A 7,781-nucleotide genomic window follows, 5' to 3' on the forward strand; every position below is an offset into this window, starting at 1 on the left:
TCGATGTGTATCGAGATGTACTGCCAATATTGTTTTATTGTAATTATTTTTTAGTTTAAGTGGATTATATGTTATATGCGTGTGTCAGTATAATACATCCATGGAATGTTCAGTGCATTATTTTATCATTGGAAAGCATTGAACTGATAGGTTTTCGTTGATGCGGATACGGATATACTAATCTCTTATGTAAATGCTTGGTATTATGTGTATGACAGTTGCTTTTATATTTTCCCTCTGCGTGGGTGTACGTGTATAAAGAAAAATTAAGTGATATGATTCATGTCATCTGTACGTGTATATATATTCAAATTGATATTAATATCATTACATACAGATTTGCCATTCAACTTGATATTATCATTAGTACATGTGGTATTAATATAATTATTGTGTTTCAATTTGTTATATCAAATCAATATCGTAGTTCATGATTATTGTATTAAACTTGATCACATGTTATGCATGTTGTATGCTAAGAATACCACAGTTTTGCCTCTATTGATGCTGTGGTAATACAGAAGCTCTCTTTATGCTGTGTGGGGTCATGAAGTGTATTTGAGTTATTGGATGCTTATTTGTTATCAATAAAAACAACGTGACAGTATCACGTATAAAACGATATGAAGCAAAGGGAGGTAAATAAGACGAACCAAGTAAGCTAAGTAGATCTGAATGATACATACGACTATATGTTCACATTCAGTAGCTTTCCCACACAACCAATTAACGAATCACTTACACCTTGTGTTCCAACTGGAAGTTGAATATATGCAGGTCAATTAGAAAACTATGGATTAGAAAAGCTTAAACAATTTGAATATTTGTAAAATGTTCATGCTCGCGATCTCATTTGTTGTTTGACATTCTACCATGAATTTGGAATTTACTCGAATCTGATTGGTCAATCAGAGGCTATTAAATCACAATAAACCCCCTCTGATTGAAACAACTGGTTTGACGGCCGCATCACCGCGGAAGCTAATATTCATAGAATAGTACTATTTTCAATCATTGTCGGTAGGCATATTCAAATAACTATATCTACAATTACAGGTTACAAAATGCACAGATGCGGTTACTACAATATTCAAAGGATGTGTGGCAATACATTTCGTGCAGAAAAACATGACAGAAATCAACAAAGGGAATGTATTTACGTTTTGGAGACAACAGAGAGCTTGGAATTTTGGCGCTTTTCTATATACGACTGTTCGGTGATTATGTAATTCAGATCGATAACCGACCCAAAACTCTGAACTCAACCCATGCCGCTTCACTCAGTATATTTGCTAACACCAAAGAGTTCGCATTTTATTTAGTCATGGTAGAATGGAGATAAACATACTGTGTTTTCAATGTAGAGCTAGGTTATCTGTAGATTTAACCGCGCTAATTTAACATTTGAAACCTCACGCTGCGCGTTCGGTTCCAAATTTAATTTAGAGGTTAAATCTACAGGTAACCTAGCTCTACATTGAACACACAGTATGTTTATCTCCTAATTGATATATGTGTCCGTTCTTCTTTGAGCTAAGTGTCAGTTGTTGTATGTTTTGATGTGTTAGTTGTTTTACGCCGCAGTCAACAACGTTATCATGGCGGCCTGTACCCAGTGGGTGATAGCATGAGCACGTTCACGGCGACGGTGCACAATGACGCAATCAGACAAGTTCCGCAGCCAGACCATCCGATCCGAATTTTAGTTGGCTCTCACTACAAAATATTATTATTGTGTCTGCGCAGCGTTCACTCAATATTCTAACGGTACATGTTTCAGTCAGTCAATCATTTACAGGTGTACTCGAGATGGAGGGAATACTGCCTCATAAATAATATTGTAACTCCACAGTGTTCACTCAATATCCCAATGCTGGCGATCGTCCCTTACTTTATACATTTTACTGTTGAAATGCATGTATGTACTCACATGTATGAGATAAAACATTCACAGAACATTGTCTACTCTTGTCTTATCTTCCAAAACGAACGTTCAGTCTCTCTAACTCACTCCTTCAATTGACTACAACTTGGTAGGGGCAATGTTCATCCATTCAGACCTGTAGTATGTAACTGGCCACAAATCACAATATTTCAATCGGTTTTATGCCTGGAGCCAAAACATCTTAACAAAGAAAGAAGATCGAAAGCTATCACAAGATTTGATATCCAGGGCGACGAGTTATTTCTTTTAATTATTCTTGATTTTCAATTTTGAGGGACACCTGTATTGATTCAAGGCTTGTGCACAAATGACTTGATAATCACAAACCCTGAGCAGTTTCTGCACATTTGTTGACTGATTTTACATGGCACGGTTTGTAATGTCTGTAAATGAATCCCTACTTGTTTTACAATCAAAACAAATCAACACCCAAGTCCCTCAAGTTCAACCTCAATGTATGTCATTCTCATCCAGCATACGGCTATTATCGTAGCCGGCAAGTGTTTGTTTGGTAGATACAAGCTTGTGGTTCGCTAACGATAATTTGCAGACCGCTTCATTCAGTATTGAATCGTTTGAACCCGGGGTCTATATGCACAGTCACTGGCTTGTGATCCAGGTTTACCTCGCACTGCAGTACCAAACGTACCTGCTAAACTGCAGCTGACGTTTTTCACTGGCACACGTCAGCAAGATCGTTGTCCAGTAAGGAAGTTTCAAATTGATCGGTCCACATCTGCCAAGGTATCTTCGGCTTTCCAGAGTTGTAAAGCTACAATTATTACTCTTAAAGTGAATACAACCCAGGACGAGATGTAAAGGGGTTCGATCCCCGGCATATCGAAACGTTAAGAGATGGTACTTGTTGTTACCCTGTCTGGTGTTCGGCATTAAGGGACAACCACATGGACTACTCAGTATACTGTATCTGAGTGGGGATTTCATGTTAAAGAGTGGAGTATTCATCTTAAACTGCGGCATGGTTTCTCAGTGGGCTAGCATTGTACATCGGCATCAGTCCGGACTAGTGCAAGTAGCCACCCACACGCACACACAAACACACATATAAACACACTCACGCACACACGTGCATGCACGTGGCTATATAAGTGCAATAATCTTGGACGCGACATTATCAGCAAATAGATAATTCCCTTCCAATGATTGACTAGTGTTTTGGTAGTGACCTAGAAGTGACAGTATGGAGTTATGATGAGAATCAAAACGCCTATCAACAATATTTGTGCAATTCCATGTTTAAGCGTTCCAGATTGGTGTGACATAACGTTCACGAGATTTGGCTGTCAACACATCAACACTTTACTCTGTTTGAATTGACTCAGTCCTCCGTACGTGTGCTGTGACTGTGAGCAGAGGGATTCCTGTCTGCAAGTACAGTTCATGCTATCCCTTCGTTAGTTGTAGCATCATGGGAAGTAACCTTGCACATAACCACCAAGCACTGTATGTCACATAGATATACCCAGAGAGGCGGCCCAACACAGATGCCCAACACACAGGCAGGCGATTCTCCTCCGCCTGATATTGATTTTTACAATCCTGGTTTATAGAACCTCAATTTGAAATGGATTCCTTTCCCTTCCTGACACTGAAGTGTAATGTAAATATACCACATTTATCATATTGACATTATCTTTCTTGTTGATATAATTGTAGGAAGGTTAGTGTAAAAATACATATTTCTCATCAATTAACGAAGTCCATATTTTTGGAATATTGACGGTAATGATATTCCGTTCCATTTCATGTCCGATTGTGTTTGTAGTTGCATTTCTCAAACACTAACAACAGAAGCTATAAATACGTAAGCCCTTGTATGTTACTCCATAAGCTTTACGATCACAGACACGTTTCCTCATGTGAGTCTGCCTCGTGTGAGATAATGATTTAGATTTGCACATTTAGAAGGTGTAGCCGAACGGTGTATGAGAGTCTCCGTCTTCTTTTTAATTGGCTTTATTTTCTGTCTCAGGGGTCGAGTTTTTGTTGTTATGAGGTTGCTTAGTAATGGGTTTGTGCAATGTTGTAGTTTAGTGTAATGTGTTTGCTTTCAAAATGGGAGGGCTATTTCCCTAATCAACTTTCAGGGAGATTTGAATGCAGTGCCTGATATTGTACCTAGTGACATTGAAAGCGCTTTGTATTGTATTGAATCTAATTGTTTTTTGTGAGAGTGCGTCCTATGCGGATGCGGCGTATTCTATAATGGGTCGGATGAACGTTTTGTAGATGGTACATTTGTAAGTAGCGTGTGTAGGTCTGCTCCCAAGCTTGTACCCCGTGCTGCGCTTTAGGTTGAGATCACGGCTGCATTTTGTGATGATGTGTTTAAATGGGGTGTGTATGTTAAGTGGTCTAGTATTCGTCCTAGGAATTTTGTTTGTGTGCTTTAGTGTGTTTGGAGTTATTTAGTGTTAAGGATGGGGAGTTGTTTTGCATGTAAGGTGTTTTGAAACGTATGACCAATGTTTTGTCAGTATTGGTTTTGAAACCCCATGGTATTTGCCCATGTGTCAATATCATTGAGTGCGTGTGGTGAATTGTATGTTCTTTAATAGTATAGATTCTTGAATAGCTATCATTTGTGGGTTGAGCTTATTCAGTTTTATTTGTGACTTTATTCATTGGATTTAGGTATGATGCCATTGCATCCCACTGGATTATATGCATGACGAGTAGTCGTATGAGAATGTGTATTCCGGTGTGTGGTGTCCCATCATAGTTCGGTGGATATCATGTTGTGTTAAAATGTGCGAACGGGAGGGTACATAGTGAGGTTTAGAGAAGATACAGGTGAATTGTGTCTATTGTGTCATGTGACGATGTGTACGACGTGGCCGGGGTGTCAAATTCCCTGTCGTACCAGTTGTAGATTTTGGAGTTTAGATTTCTTGCGGGGGCAGGGAGGTCAGATGCCATCAAGTGTTTATGTAAAAGTACGTTCGGTTTTGTCGGACAGGAGTTTGAAAAGGTGGTATGATTATACTGATCACAGTTTATACAGTAGAGTTGTAGATTGCACTCAGAGGTATTATGTCTCGGAGCTGCATTTGGAACATTTGTCCCGATGTTTACAATTTGATTGTGCATGTCCACAAATGAGGCAGATAGTGCATTGGGCTGTATTGCTGCTGGTTTCTGCACTTTTAAAAAGATTAATAAATAAAAAGAGATTGATATTTAAAAAAAAATGATAGTTGAGGTGTTCATTAGGGGACCTTGTGATTTTTTCGTGGTGACCTTATAAGGAATTCTTCAGTCTTTTTTGAGGGGCATTTGTCTTTCTGTTTATCAAGGGATATGGTTGAGATTGATGCCTCTGGTGTGCACGGTGAGTGGTTATAAGGTGTTAGTGTTGATCGCGAGGACGGACTGCTCTAGCTTGAATTCAGCTGCGACCGCCGAGTGACATCGAATCCCGGTAATGGTCTGTGTTGTTGAAAGAGTTAAGTAAATACTTCTGTCACATGCTAGTTTGATACTTCCGGTGGAAAAGGGAAGGTTGTGTTTGAAACGCACAATTATTCAGGTCTGTTGCTTGTAGAATATCTGAAAAATATATACTTCTGATGCATCTGCATGAAATATATTATGCTGTTAATGTTGAAACGGAAATCAATCTGTCTATGTATTTATCTTTCCATTGGGAGTGTGAAAAATGTCGATAATGTTGTGTGTGCAGAGAAAATGCTGACATAGAAGTTTCGTAATTAGGATTTGTATTAAAAGGATCCTTTTCAAATGTTGTTTGTCCCAAGTGTAGAACAAACTGAGGGCCTAACATCTTCATTATGACGTGTACAAATCACTTCAAATGAGATCTCATCATCATTCTAGGTGTCATGAAGCAGTTGTGCTTGTGCATTCAAACAAAAGGTTCTACATGTGAAGTCAGAGCTATCCGACTGTTCTGGAAGAGTTAGACGTTTACCATGGCAATGCCTGACATCTTAGGAACTACTCTTCTGTTTATACAAGGTGGGTTAATGCCTTTGTAAGTAGTACCTTTTTCTGACACCTTAGTTTTTACAGTAATGACTATTTGGTGCTTTTAACTGCCTGAAGTCTTCCCATAGTCTCTTGTAAAGTAATAGTGTTTAATAGCAAGTATCAGTTTTATGTTCTCGTGTTACAATTAATGCTTCAAAGAAATATTGAATTAGTATTGTTTTATTTTAGTGTATAAGTGATGCCATGGGTCTGTGGCTAAAATATATTGGTATTACTTTACCTCTTCAAAATAGCATGGCGCAGTTGTGAACGAAATACAAATAATTTTGGTGAGTTACCATTGGCCTCTGTGCCTCGGGTACATGGATTTGATTCTGCTCTGTCTCTTTACAAAATAAGGAACACGATGGCCAAGGTAATTGGATTGTTAACATATCATGATGAACATTTGCAGAAAATATACAAACAGTTTTTTTGTGAGTTGCTACTGGATTTGCCAGGAGACCCTGATCATGATGGATATACAGTTTATAATCGAAATGGTGGTGGTAGTTGGTTGGGTTTACATTACAAGTCCTTCGGGCCCCGCCCATACACCTCATTATAATATCATACATGGTCCTCCTCAAATGGTTATTCATGCAAATCAAAGTATATGTGAGTTGTGGGTTGAAACTCTACATCACTTAAAATATACAAACTCAATGAAAGTAGGGTATCATAAAATATAAATGTCAATACCCAGTATTACATCAAAGATATGTGGGGACAAACAAAATTCTGTGCAAGAACGTTTATGTCTGTAAAATGTAAAAACGACACACATCATAATGTTTGCACGTTTCTCAGGCACCTGTAACATACATACGTAGGATGTTTTTTTCTGATTTGGACACTTTGAAGAAACTTCAATTAATCACTGTGGACCATTAATTCTGTCAATCTGATTCATTCGGTCAGGATAATATTAATGAACACTGAATTGACATATTCTCATTGTCAGGATAAATTACCAGAACACTATCGTCGCTTTTGGCAATATCATATAACAATAGCCTTGCGTCATTCACGTGCTTTATGTCATCTTGGTTGTTTTCTATCAGTTTGTTTTAATGAGTCAATTTATCCTGCTCTCACAGAATAAATCCAAATACAGTAAGAATAGTAGAGTCAGTAGTATTAAATAGGATTAACATGGGACACAGACATGATTGAAATTAGAAACGTCTGGTTTCACGTCTTGTCTGGGGTTCAATTGTCGCCCCACATAGCATATCACATATAATAACATACCCAGCAATTAGATGGTTATGGAGTCACACATCAAATCACAACTTGCAACTATTTCTCGGAGGTCCACGCCCGACTCAAGCCCATCGATATTCTAATAATTTACGTCAGGGTAAGCGTTAACATTGGCCATCCTATTAAATGTGTGATGAGAAACAGTAATAGAGAACACCTATTTCCTATGGCTTGAGACAAATAGTTAATATTGAACGAGATTTGCAATTGCAGAGAACGTTCTTAACTCCCTGGTACAACCAGATAAAGTTAACCAACTTGAGTTCGATGAATAAGGTATAACAAAATAATACAAAATGAATTCTTGTTCCGTAAAATATATTAATGTTTCTATACTTTCAGCATATTGGTATCTTGGGTTCACGCAAGCCGTCTCTGGTACAGGGAACCGCACCAGTTTCTCCTTTGAAATGGACAAGTCACCGACGGCAATCATTGTCGGGCACACACCAGGTTAACATTTAATAGCTTTGATACTATTTATAAGAATATCCTTTATACTTGTGCCACATAGCTGAGCCATTCTACCTCAGTCCTGATTTTTTTACCCAATTATGTC

Source organism: Haliotis cracherodii, unplaced genomic scaffold, assembly GCF_022045235.1.
Source record: "Haliotis cracherodii isolate W230 unplaced genomic scaffold, xgHalCrac1.p SCAF_12, whole genome shotgun sequence".
Classification (NCBI taxonomy): Eukaryota; Metazoa; Mollusca; class Gastropoda; order Lepetellida; family Haliotidae; genus Haliotis; species Haliotis cracherodii.